Source organism: Sinohyriopsis cumingii, chromosome 15 (genome assembly GCF_028554795.1).
Source record: "Sinohyriopsis cumingii isolate HCF-2022 chromosome 15, ASM2855479v2, whole genome shotgun sequence".
NCBI classification, from domain to species: Eukaryota; Metazoa; Mollusca; class Bivalvia; order Unionida; family Unionidae; genus Sinohyriopsis; species Sinohyriopsis cumingii.
The window spans coordinates 124,464,342-124,476,641 of NC_142975.1; the positions used below are offsets into that span (position 1 = coordinate 124,464,342).

Sequence of the window (12,300 nt, forward strand, 5' to 3'; positions counted from 1 at the left end):
TAATTGCTAAAAATAGCTCGCATATTAATAGCTCGCAGACTCAGCTGCAGAATGTAGGACAAATAAACCGGCTTTGTACTATAATATAAATGGCGGAACACACTGTAGAGATTGCATCTATCCCTCAAGAGCAAAAATATCGCGGTGCTTCAAGACATTGTTGCTCTGGACTTTGTAACAGCGATAGTAGATATTCAGATCGTGAACATATGACGTGTGTATTTTGGATTCCATTTCCAAAACCGAACAAAAATATCGAGAAGTGCGGGCGTTAGGTGCGTGCTTGTGGAAGGGGTACTTTTACTACTAACAAAATCACAAGATGAACATATATCTGCAGTAAAGATTTCGTAGGTGGGAATATACCGACAAGGGATCATCCCGACCCTATCCCAGCAACACTTACACCAAATCAGGATCGTCATTTACATCTATTTAGAAACTAGACCATGTTCGATTAACATCGGGAGTGGGGGATCTTTTTAATCAACAGATGTGCTAGTAATGCAAAGCCTTTCAGTTCCGTGATACAGGGGCGGATCCAAGAATGAAACAAAGAGGGTCTAGATAATAATAAAAATAAAAAAGTACACAAGGGCTTAAACTTTAAGGAGTATATAAATATAATACATACATACATACATACATACATATATATATATTCTACATTCTGCAGCTGAGTCTGCGAGCTATTTTTAGGCGGGCTATTTTTAGCAATATATATATATATGGAGTCCTGCCGCCTCACTTATTTGTATACTTCAGAATTATATACAGGCCTGTTCAGTGCAAGGGGGGTGTACTTGGGGTCACGCCATCAACTCAGATATCAGAAGAAACAAATATTTTAACAATAAGTTGCCAAATGTTATCCTTGTCTAAATAATGGTAGTATTACTACAGGCTTGATATACAAAACTGTACAAAGATGTTTATATACAAAAAATAAACTAGTAGTGGGACCCATGGTGCATAATTTATGTATTACCAAAATTTGCAGTTTATATATTACATAGTAAGACAATGTTACTATTCAAATGGCAGCTTATTTAATATGTAGGAGCCTTTATTCAGATATTTCTTTTTAAGTGTAAAAAAAAAAAACCAACAACAACACGAGTAAACAAACTCATAAATCTCACACATTTAAAATTCAACTGTGATATGTAACATATTTACTTATGTCTTCTGATTCGTTTTGTAGATACCAGAGGAGGCCATTATGTATAGAGCAACCCCTGTTTGTGATGCTGGGACACAAACTACCTAATCTGGCAGTGATGTAGATGCCAATAAAAATATATAGGAAACAATGATTCAAAATGGTGGAAACTTTCTTAAAAAAAAGACGAAAGTTACATCACCAACAGATTTTATTTTGATATTCTATCTAAAAGTAAAATGATTCATGAATATTTCAGGATGGCATGTTATTTACTAATGATAAACATTTCTACATTGTCATCAGTTTTAAAACTTCTTGTGCGTACAAGTGTATTATCACTAAAAAAAATATACAATTTTATTATTTTGAAATGTATGTTAACTCTTCAAACTGTTCTAAAACATGAATTAAAACTGTCTTCAGTATAGACTAAATCAAAACAGAGAATCATGTCAATTACTTCATTATATTTATATATATTTTCCTGTCATATATATATATATATATATATATATATATATATATATATATATATATATATATATATATATATATATATATATATATATATTTGTGTGTGTGTGTGTGTGTGTGTGTACACACTATGGACATAAATTTTCCATTTTCCATTGTTAAAGGCTGTAAGATAAAAGCAGCAATAAAAATGCAGTTCCATACCATTGTTTAGCAGTTCCTTACGCATGCTATATTATCAGCCGCTGTCATTGTTTGACCTACATTTTCACTTTTGTGTATCACGTGATACGCATAACACATTTACATGACGCGTCGCCGATCTCTGCTTACAACGATTCTCCTTGATGAACCTAAGATTCAGGTTTAAGATATCAAGTGTGCAGCTATACCGCGCATGCTCGCTTATACGACGAGTTCAACTGCAAACTATACAGACTCATATCTGCGTCGCATCATGTGCCGGCAGATCTGGGTCTGTTCAGTTTGTTAGGAGTATTCCGTAGAACAAATATTTTCCCTTATCTGCAGGCGTATTGTGCGACGATAGACCAATATCTTCGTTGTTTGCAGTTTGACCCGGCTTATAAGCGAGGATATACGGTAGTTGTTGACTGACTATGGTATTTTTCTCATGACTAAAAGTGGAATTCGCAGTGGCATATGAACCATTCCTAACATTTGCTAAAGACAGCCTCGAATTATATTTATCTGATGACCGACAAATTAAAGATGATAGAGACTATGATAAAACCAAACAAAGTCATTCATTTACCATGTGAAAATAAGCTGCTGATTTGTACCAACGGGTAATTACTCAACGTTTACCGGTAAACGACTTAAAATGGGGAAATGAACAACAAATATAATGGATAGAAGCAAATCTACAGAAGCTACCTGGCGTTGTTGCGAAGCAACAAGGCTCGTCCCGTTGGAACAACGACTGTTAACCCCTGAGAAACTATCTTGAAAAACAATTTATAAAAGAAAAAAAGAACAAAAAAAAACACACACACACAGAAAAAGAAAATAAATATCCAGTACATTAAATAAATTTAAAATTGGGAGGGGGAGAGGAGAGAGATTTGAAAAAGTATTTTCAACCCAAACCGCAACTAAAGTCTGTGATAGAGTGTTCAAATAATTCGTTTACGTAAAAAAGCGACTAACGACTCTGTGAAGCGCTACGTTAGAAACACTGATGATTTTTTGGAAGCGGACAACCGTACAATGTGTAGGCCTACAGATGAAAAGAAATATAGCAAACTACAAATGGCTGTATCGTGTGCTACAAGCGAATTATAAATGAGAATTTGGCATTGTTTAGTAAGGAGAAGAAAATCACATGTATAACTTAAGTAGCAAAGAAAAAGTGGATAGAAATACTGGTGACGTTGCACATTGAATGAATATTCCAGAATAAATGAATGTCTGAGCTAGTTGTTCGCCAAAATGAGCCAGATGAAAGGAATCATTAATCGCGTATTTTCACACAGCACTAAATACAGCCTTTCTCATGCTGAAAAACAACAGATGATTTCTAACTGGCACACCGTACAACTATCTTTCAGAGAAATAATAAAGTGTTGTGTTTAATTACCGAGTTAAATGAATCGTCATGACTGTCGAAAGTGGTACTTCGTTATTATATTGCGTGGATCATTACTTATATGTGGTAATTTCATCATTAGATGATGCTGTATCTTTATTAAATGCGGTATAAAAAGAGGACACACCGTATGACATTTATCGCGTTCCAAGTCGCCAACAGTGTACTATTTAATTCGATGTTGTCGATCACCTATCAAGATTCTGCCGTGGCAATTTATGTAATTGTCGTGTAGCATGGAATAGGCATATGGGAGTAATGGGACAAATCGTGAATAAATAAAGATAAGGGGGGTGGGGGATGGAGGGCATACAAAAATATCATTAGGATGCTCGTAATCTTGCGAATATTAGCATAGTAGGTAAGGACTTGCAGATTTTCAAATTATAAGCTATTGTTTTTACTTACTTTTCGTTAAAATCTGGCAGTTAGAAATGAGTATTTATAAATAATGTACGTGTAACAGTGTAACGGAGCTGCTCTGACATCTGTTAAATTTTGAATTAAGTCAATTGTATCTAAACCACGCTGAAAATTGAAAAATTATTTAGAAAATAAAACATAAACAAATTTGATGGGGGGAAAAGATAATAAAACAAAACCACAGTATGTATTCTTAAATGAGTCAACATGGTCATGCAGGCGTATTTACTCAAATTAAACAAAATATCAATTGTTGTTGCAAAATACTAATATAGTTTAACCAAAGTCTAATTCAATTCCGACTGCCGACTGCTCCGCACCTTACATGTCATCCAAAAACCTCCAGACGAAAGGTGCAGATAGCTATCGACTTCTACAATGGTGGCCAGGTACTAAACTGGTTCAAGAAAAGAAGGCGTCGAGTCTAGCCTAACAAATAACAGGGTAATACGAATTGTGTTAAGTACGTTCAGCTTTCGTGATAATCATGCATTAATATTGGTTCATACCTTTAGGATGACCTCGTCCACAAATGGCTACGTACTTTTAACATTAATTTTGACGTATGTATTTCTCCTCGCGTGGCCTTGCAAAGAGTATAACTGTATGAAGATCCAAATAAAGCGAGTAATCGCCATTTAAAGGTATGTGTAATCAAATTGTACAAAGTGAAAGCTAGTATAGTCGGCAATATACGCCAACATAACAGTTATGTTTTGTGCTACAGACGTTTATTAATGTACAACTTACGACGGCAGCTATTCTAAAGCATACGGGTACACACATGTATGTGTAATAAAGATACCGCCTATGTCATACCAGATTAAATTACTCTCAACTTGGGTATAAACACATTTATTTACATATCTGCTTTAAATTTATTTGCACTTCCTTAGTCTACAACTTAGTTAGTTTAAATTGCTTTCATGTAACCAAATACCTAGTTATCTTCCAATTTAATTGTTTTCTTTTTTGTCCGGGTTGCTATTGTTCGTTCCGCAACACTTAGGTTATTACCAGGTAAGTATAAAATGCCAAAAGGCTTTCTTTCCTTTTTTGGCAAAATGAACTCTTAATTTGGTTGCAATTGCCGCACAGTATTTTTTCTAAGAAAATGATTTAAGACATTTAACTTTAATGGAACATTGTTTATAAAAATTTTATCAATCTAGATTTTAAAAAATAGTATGTAGACAAACCAAAATTGTTGCGTAGGGCATACTCAGTACGGAGAAAGGACCACCTGACTGCAGAAAGACCGAAAAACTCCTGTCATTAAAAACTGATGTTAACTGAATCACAAAAGAAGTAATCACCTACGTGCTTCTAATAAAGTGGTGATCAATAAAGCTGTGATAATCCAATCTGATAGCTAATTGGATCGATAAAAAGCAATCAACATCATGATTAAACAAACAGAAGATCAATAAAGGTGTGATAAGCCGTCTTAGCTTTCACCTGTTTGGTTACTTATGTGACAACTTAATTAAAGTATCACCAATTAAGATACCGGTTTCGCCGAGAGTATCTGGCTTTGAATTAATTTGGGTTTTACTAATAGAAATATAGAATAATAGCAGAATAACCGCAGACTGTAATTTAAAAATGAAATAAAGACAGCAGTATTTATACATTGCAAACATCTTGTAATATTCTAAGTTAAATATATTTAATGAAAATTATTATAGAAAAAACACGTTTATTGATGAATAATATATTTTATCACTTTACTTATCTATAAAAAATAAAATAAATTGTTTAATCAACTTCATATTTAACACAAAAATACATTGTGTGAAATCATTAGCAAGTCCTATTTGCATGCGGGAAAATATTTTTTGTAACCAAAAATCTCAAGAATATTAACATAAAGGATCTTTTGTACCCGGGGCATTCCTTGCCATAAAATAGTCCAGTTAGTATTAACATAACAGGCCCTTTGTTGTACACAGGGAAATACATTTGTGTGTGTGTGTGAAACGTTTTATTTACTCTCATTCATTATTAAATACAAAATAAGTTATTTCAAGGGTCCTTTTTATACATGGGGAAATTCTCTTTGCAGACGAGAAGCCCTTTTTCCGACAAAAAGTCTTGTAAGTATTATTATAAAGGGTACTTTTTGTATACGAGAGTCCTTTTTGCAGCAACAATTCCAGTTAGTACGTAACATAAAAGATCCTTTTTGAAGAATTAAATATTTTAATCATGCATTTAGATCTACACAGAAAAATAAAACATTATTAAACTCATATCTAGTCTCATAAATAAACTCTGAAAATAATAAATGGAAGAAGACAAAAAAAAATCCCACTTAATTATGAGATTTTTATTCTGCTTCGTGTATTGTAAAACATCTTTTTAATCATTCATATTAATATTTAGGGTCCTTTTGTATACGGCAAATAATTTTTGCAGACGACAGGATTTTTTTTAGCGAGAATAAAATGTTAAGCCTTTTACCTTCACGAAATGGACTCATTTTTTGCTTAAGGTTTGCCGAAAAATTCCTTTTTGCAAAATGGAGTCCTTGTCGCATTTGGGATCGGGTTACAATTAATACTTCCAGTTCAGTACCCGTAGTTCTAGTCTATTTGTAGAACATTTTTCTACTCTCATTTTGGTGGTGATAGAAGAGTTTTATTCATGCATTTTTGGTAGGGATTTAAAGGTAACTGTTTATTCTTGATAATATGAGCTCAGGGTGTTCTTGTCTGTGTGTACTTCGGCGACAGTGCACAGTGAGTAATAAGGCCTGGGTGATGATCCGGAAGTGAAATCTGTGTTCTGTTTACATGCTGCTATGTTGACTGTCCAGCATCTCAAAAAAGAGCAGGTAAACCTTTGACAAGAACTTCACCGTGAAGTCATCTTTGAAGGTATTTTAGATTAACATATGATTTGCATTGATTGACACACAGTGGAAAGGTCAGTACTGAGAAACAAATGTAGAAAACATAGTAAAATTAATTGTGTTCTATGTCCATTTTATACATACCGATTAGTAGGAGTTATTTCCCATACATGCTCTTTACGTGAGAGGTAGCTGCGAAAGTATGTAGTGTCAGCTGATTTGCCACCATCATGTAAATATTGTTATTGATTATGTTTTTTGTCACCTAATTCATTTACTGTTGTATCTGATTTTGAAACAATGGTATTTAGCCATTTCTGAGATATATTCATAATGCATTGATTATATTAAGTTAGAAACTGTACTATATAGTCTCTGTACAGTACAGGCAAGGTTTGCGATTTGGCAGGCACTACATAGTACAGTTCAGGAGAGGCGTCTTGCATTGTAGAGTTTAAATTAATGTTAGACGCCCCCTCAGATATATATTTTTTTGGGGGGGGGGGCGGCGACCGAAAACATAAACACCAGGATCAATGTCTTACTTTGTAGTTCTATCTTGCTTGGCAAGTGGAAGCGGAAAAGAATACGGTAATAATAATAATAATAAAAAAAGCAAGTAAACGTTTAGAATGCTACAACGAAATATCAGATATATCATAAAAAATAATATAAAGGCAGTTCCTGACAAAACTTTAGTACGCCACAGCTGGAATGTGCATTTACTGCCTGATGTGGAATACTTCGTCTTTCAGCAACGTTACTGTCTACTGATATGATTTTTGGTGGGAGCCCCATAATGCATGTCAGTGTCGACGTTTTACATTGTAGCACAGCCCCCAAGACACTCTGCCAGAGACAATCCAAAAATTGCCACAATTCTTCCAGAAATTACCATAATTCTGCATATAGACACAGGCAAACTTCTACAGTTCTGTAAAAACTCCATCTTTCCTATAGTAAAAGTCATGTGGGTCATGTAACGGTTCAGTACCTAGTAATGGGTGAATTTTTAGAATATGATTTTATATACCTTTTGATGGCAGTTGTTCACTTTATTTTGATCTCATACATCCATATTCCTTTGGAAGGCTATTATTTTTATAAGCCCCGAAAAGTAAATTCGACAAAACCAATGTTAAAGTACATGGACGTTTTTGTACAAGATCAACCTAAAGGTGTGATCCAGTACAATCAGAGGTCTCACTAGTATTCTACAGCTAGGAGTCCTACTAGCGAAAGTTAAAGTCCCCTCCCATAAACATATTGGGTGGCCTAGTGGTTAGAGCGTCCGCCTCGGATGCGGGAGGTCGTGGGTTCGATCCCCGGCCGAGTCATACCAGAGACTTAAAAAATGGTACTAAGAGCTGCCTCGCTTGGCGTTCAGCATTAAGAGGTTAGTGTTAGGACTGGTTGGCCTGGTGTCAGGATAATGTGACTGGGTGGGACATCATGCTACATGTCTGCAGCATGATGCCCCAGTGCTAGACATCACTATAAACTGCCACATTGCAGACATCGTAGCGATATGACTGAAAAATTGTTAAAGCTACGTTAAAAATAAAAATCACATCACATCACATCACATAACATATTGGCATACCTGAAGTGGCTGAATGTCCAGATGAGAAAAACCAGTGGTTGTCATTGAGTTTAATTTAACAAATTCCTTATACCACTGACATATAGCTCTTGTTTGTCCATTAAAGTCAGACTGAATTTTGTCAATTCAAGGAAAGGCCTTATTCCAAAACACTTAGCCAGGCATCACACACTTTCTTACACATGGCTACTGTTCCATCTCAACTATCAATTCTAGCAACTATAGCACTCTTCTGAATCCCATTTCAGTCTTTGTCAGTTTGCCCTTTAACCCCAAATACTTATTCAAATTTGCAAATGGCATTTTGTCTAAGTCTTGACATGTCTTGGTTTTGTGGTAATATGCACTACATGTTTGGCTACACTATGAAATGAACACGATGAAAGTTAACGTTCACTTAATGTACTCTTTTAATGACCACATGTACATCTCTGGGACATTGTGCATCTGAATTCAGTTATTGTAAATATCAGCACATTTTCCCACCACTCAGCAGCTAGTCTAAGTCTTTGAACTTTCCACCCAGCTATTGCATCATGTTTTTTTTATGTACTTTAACAATAACAACATGTACATCTGTGGTCCTTTCAGCCACTGAATTAAGTCATTGTAAATATCAGCACAGCTAAAATGATCAATAGATCAACATATTTTCCCCACTCAACTGGTGGTTGAAGTAGGACTGGCAAGCCATTAAATTTGCTACCCGGCTGTTGCATGCTTATGGACAATTCCTACATAAGTGATTTTTCTGGGAGCCATATAAAAAATTTGCATCCCAATACATGTGATTAAGCATTTCCAAGATCTCTGACAATCCAGATTGAATGTTGCACACTGCTGTCACAAAGAAAGCTATGCATGTTGATAAATAAATTTTTACCACCCTATATTGTGACAATTAGATTCAGCATGCTCTTTTCTTGAACCAGTTTTGTAATTTTTGCTGATGAAATAGTAATAGTTGCTGTCAGTACAGTATTATTTGCTGATGATAGAATAATTGATGATGATAAAATGACATTTGCTGATGATACAGTAATATTTGCTGATGATACATAATATTTTCTGATGATACAGTAATATTTGCTGATGATAAAGTAACATTTGCTGATGATACAGTAATATTGGCTGATGATACATTAATATTTGCTGATGATAGAATAATTGCTGATCATAAAATAACATTTGCTGATGATACAGTAATATTTGCTGATGATACATTAATATTTGCTGATGATACAGTAGCATTTGCTGTTGGTAGAGTAACATTTGCTGATAATACAATATTATTTGCTGATGATACACTAATATTTGCTGATGATATGCTAATATTTGCTGATGATACAGTAATATTTGCTAATGATACAGTAATTGTTGATGATACACCAATATTTGCTGATGATACAGTAATATTTGCTGATGATAGAGCAATAATTTTTGTTTAGTATTAATAGATCTGAGAGACTGACCTCGCTGACAAACAATATGTTAGTAGATTGTTTAGTACATGTATTCATAGATCTAAGAAACTTTGCTCTCTCTGACAAACAAGATGTTGATAGATTGTTTAGCAATTGATAGATCTGAGAGACTTTTCTTTCTTTGACAAACAAGACGTTGGTAGATTGTTTAGCATTGATAGATCTGACGGACTTTGCTTTCTTAACAAACAAGATATGGGTATATTGTTTAGTATAGTTTATTGTTAGAGCTGAGAGGCTTTGTCTAGGTGACGCATCAGGGAATGTGCTATATTATTACATGCATATTTTCTTACTAAACCAAACACTGTCAAACTCTGAAACACTTACAAGTAACAGAGATACTTTTGTACTAACTGGATGAGCAAAATTTGTACATTTTTAATGTAAGACAACATTGTGATGATGCCTTCCTCTTGTTGCTTTACATGTTGTTATTGTACATAGCTCAGTGTATCCACCTTTATGCATTTATTTGTACTAACATGTGGGGTCTGTCACATGTTTAAAATAAATCACACAATAGTTATTTTCCCACAAATGTAATGATAGTCGAGGAAACTCTGAATACGTATTGCAGAAGATCTACTTTCAAAAGATTCATATTTTGAAAAAATTGTAGATTTGATTTCAGAGCATTTCAATAAGGTCAGCAACACTGATTGGTTCTGGTAACCTGACCTACAATATTGAAATGTTTCCAACCCTGTAACTTTTCATCACATCTGCAAAGAGGTCAGTACCAACTTTACCACTGTTTTTACCTCCAGACTGGTAAATTTTAGATCGGAAACCGTGACTTTACCTTACCTGAAGGGGCCTCGAGTGGAGGAGTGGTCAAAAGCACTTGCTGTTAAGGATCACTGCCATCGCACCTCTGTGTGGGTTAGAGTGGCGGATTCGGCCAATGTGGGTATATGAGAAGGCTTGCCAGTAGCTTCTTGTGGGTTAGTGGTTCCGGGGTTTTCCAGAGTTCTTCCTCCACCATTTATACTGACCGCCATGTATAGCCTATTTTGTGCTGAAAAATGGCATTAAACCCTACAACAACAGCAACAACTGGGGCCCCAAGTTGTCGAGTGATCTGTTTTGGATCACTGCCATCTCACGTCTGTTTGGGTTCAAGTCTAGGATTCAGCCAATGTGGGTATGTGAGAAAGCTTGCCAGTAGCTTCTCGTGGGTCGGTGGTTCTTCCAGGGGTTTTCCAGGGTTCTTCCTCCACCATTAATACTGGCTGCCATGCATAGCCTATTGTGTGCTGAAAAATGGTGTTAAACCCCAGAACAACAACCTTACCTGAACTATATTGAAAAATGTAACTATAACAGCATAGTGCCAACCTTTCTATTTGATCATTTTCACACTATTACAAGAACCATACACATATTTTTGTTTGACTAATGGAATATTAAAGACTGGTAAAGTTGGTCAAGAATTGCTTATTAACACATTAACCCCTGTTGACGAGTTTATGTGGCAGGAGGTAGTAGCCTACTGCCGAGCTCTGTAGTGTCAAGGTCATGTATGATTCACTAAATTGGGTGGTATTATAGAAAGGTAGTCAGATGTAGCTCTACAATGATACCAAATAATATGGAAGTTCTAGTTGCACTACAAAATACATAGGGAAAAACCTCATTTTTCAGACCTGATTTCTTTTCTCCCCCAAATTTGCCCATGGTCGGAATCCATTTTTGTGTCAGGATTTAAGACTTTTTGGTCTAAGATTTAAGACAGACCATTACGAACTGCAAACAGACAGATGAACCGTTGCAAAAAGTAGGATAAGATGGGCGTTTGAATAAAGAGGGTCTTGATACGAAAATAATGGGTCCATAAGGCAAAAAAATAAAAATTAAAGAACTCCAGTTTTAGGCTTCTGATCATGCAGAAGCCAAATAGCCAATGAAAAACAATGTGTCTAACACAACTCGGCATTAGGTTATTTGAAAATCACCTGAAAGTTGATGTATTAGGATGTATTCAGAAATAGCTTTCAAAATGTGTTTCCTACTCGAATTTCAGGCAAAACCAACAAAAACCTCCAGGGGTTAATGTGTTAAAATATTTTGGAAAAAAATTCACCTGTTTACTACTGTTATCTTCCTTTATGGCAGGTTGATCTTACCAATACTAAGAAAAGTGAAATCCTTGCAAAAACTTGTGATTGCACACTCCTTGTTAAGTGACATTTTGAGGACCATGAAGAAAAAGAAACAGTCTGTTTTACATCATATATCATTTCAGTCTTCAGTGTTCATAGTTCAGTTGTTTGAGTGCTGGACTCATGCTTCAGGGGTTTTAGGTTCATTAACCGATCATATCAGCCCAGGTCAGCTGCCTCTGTGTTTTCATGGGAATGGCACTTGTCTTCCATTTTCTCGGCCTGATATAGCCATTAATATGTGAAAAAAGTGCCTTAAAAACCAACCAACCAGCCAACATCATCTTCAGAGCAATTATCAAGTTACAAGTAATACACAGTTTGCACATAGGTGCCATTAAAAGCTGGAGGTTGAAGTTTTTCTTCGACTAGTTTAGCTTCATACGCATTGTACCTAATGTGGGCTGTTGACCTAAATAATACTTTAACCCCAAAATCACTCTTCTGAAAATGATGGCAACCCAAGTTGGGTCTCTTGTCTTTAAAACTTTGTTTCATGTCTTGGGACTTGAAGCATAAATAT

The 12,300-nt window shown here is 35.3% G+C and overlaps 1 protein-coding gene and 1 long non-coding RNA gene across 3 annotated transcripts in view; both read left to right on the plus strand.

Moving 5' to 3' along the window:
* LOC149782677 (uncharacterized) overlaps nt 1–1,631 on the plus strand; it is a 129,105-nt gene extending 127,474 nt beyond the window's left edge. The window contains exon 4 of the long non-coding RNA XR_016414420.1: nt 1,205–1,631. This is a non-coding gene — a long non-coding RNA (uncharacterized LOC149782677). The remainder of the gene's footprint in view (nt 1–1,204) is intronic.
* Nucleotides 1,632–6,525: 4,894 nt separating this feature from the next.
* The window catches only part of LOC149782680 (NF-kappa-B inhibitor-interacting Ras-like protein 1), a 29,723-nt gene continuing 23,948 nt past the window's right edge, over nt 6,526–12,300 (plus strand). Inside the window, exon 1 of one of the 2 annotated variants that reach the window (XM_089934168.1) lies at nt 6,526–6,550. The gene's annotated coding sequence lies outside the window, so the exon portion shown is untranslated. Of the gene's footprint in view, nt 6,551–6,686; nt 6,758–12,300 lie in introns of those variants that run through there. The other variant, XM_089934167.1, reaches the window with a different exon arrangement.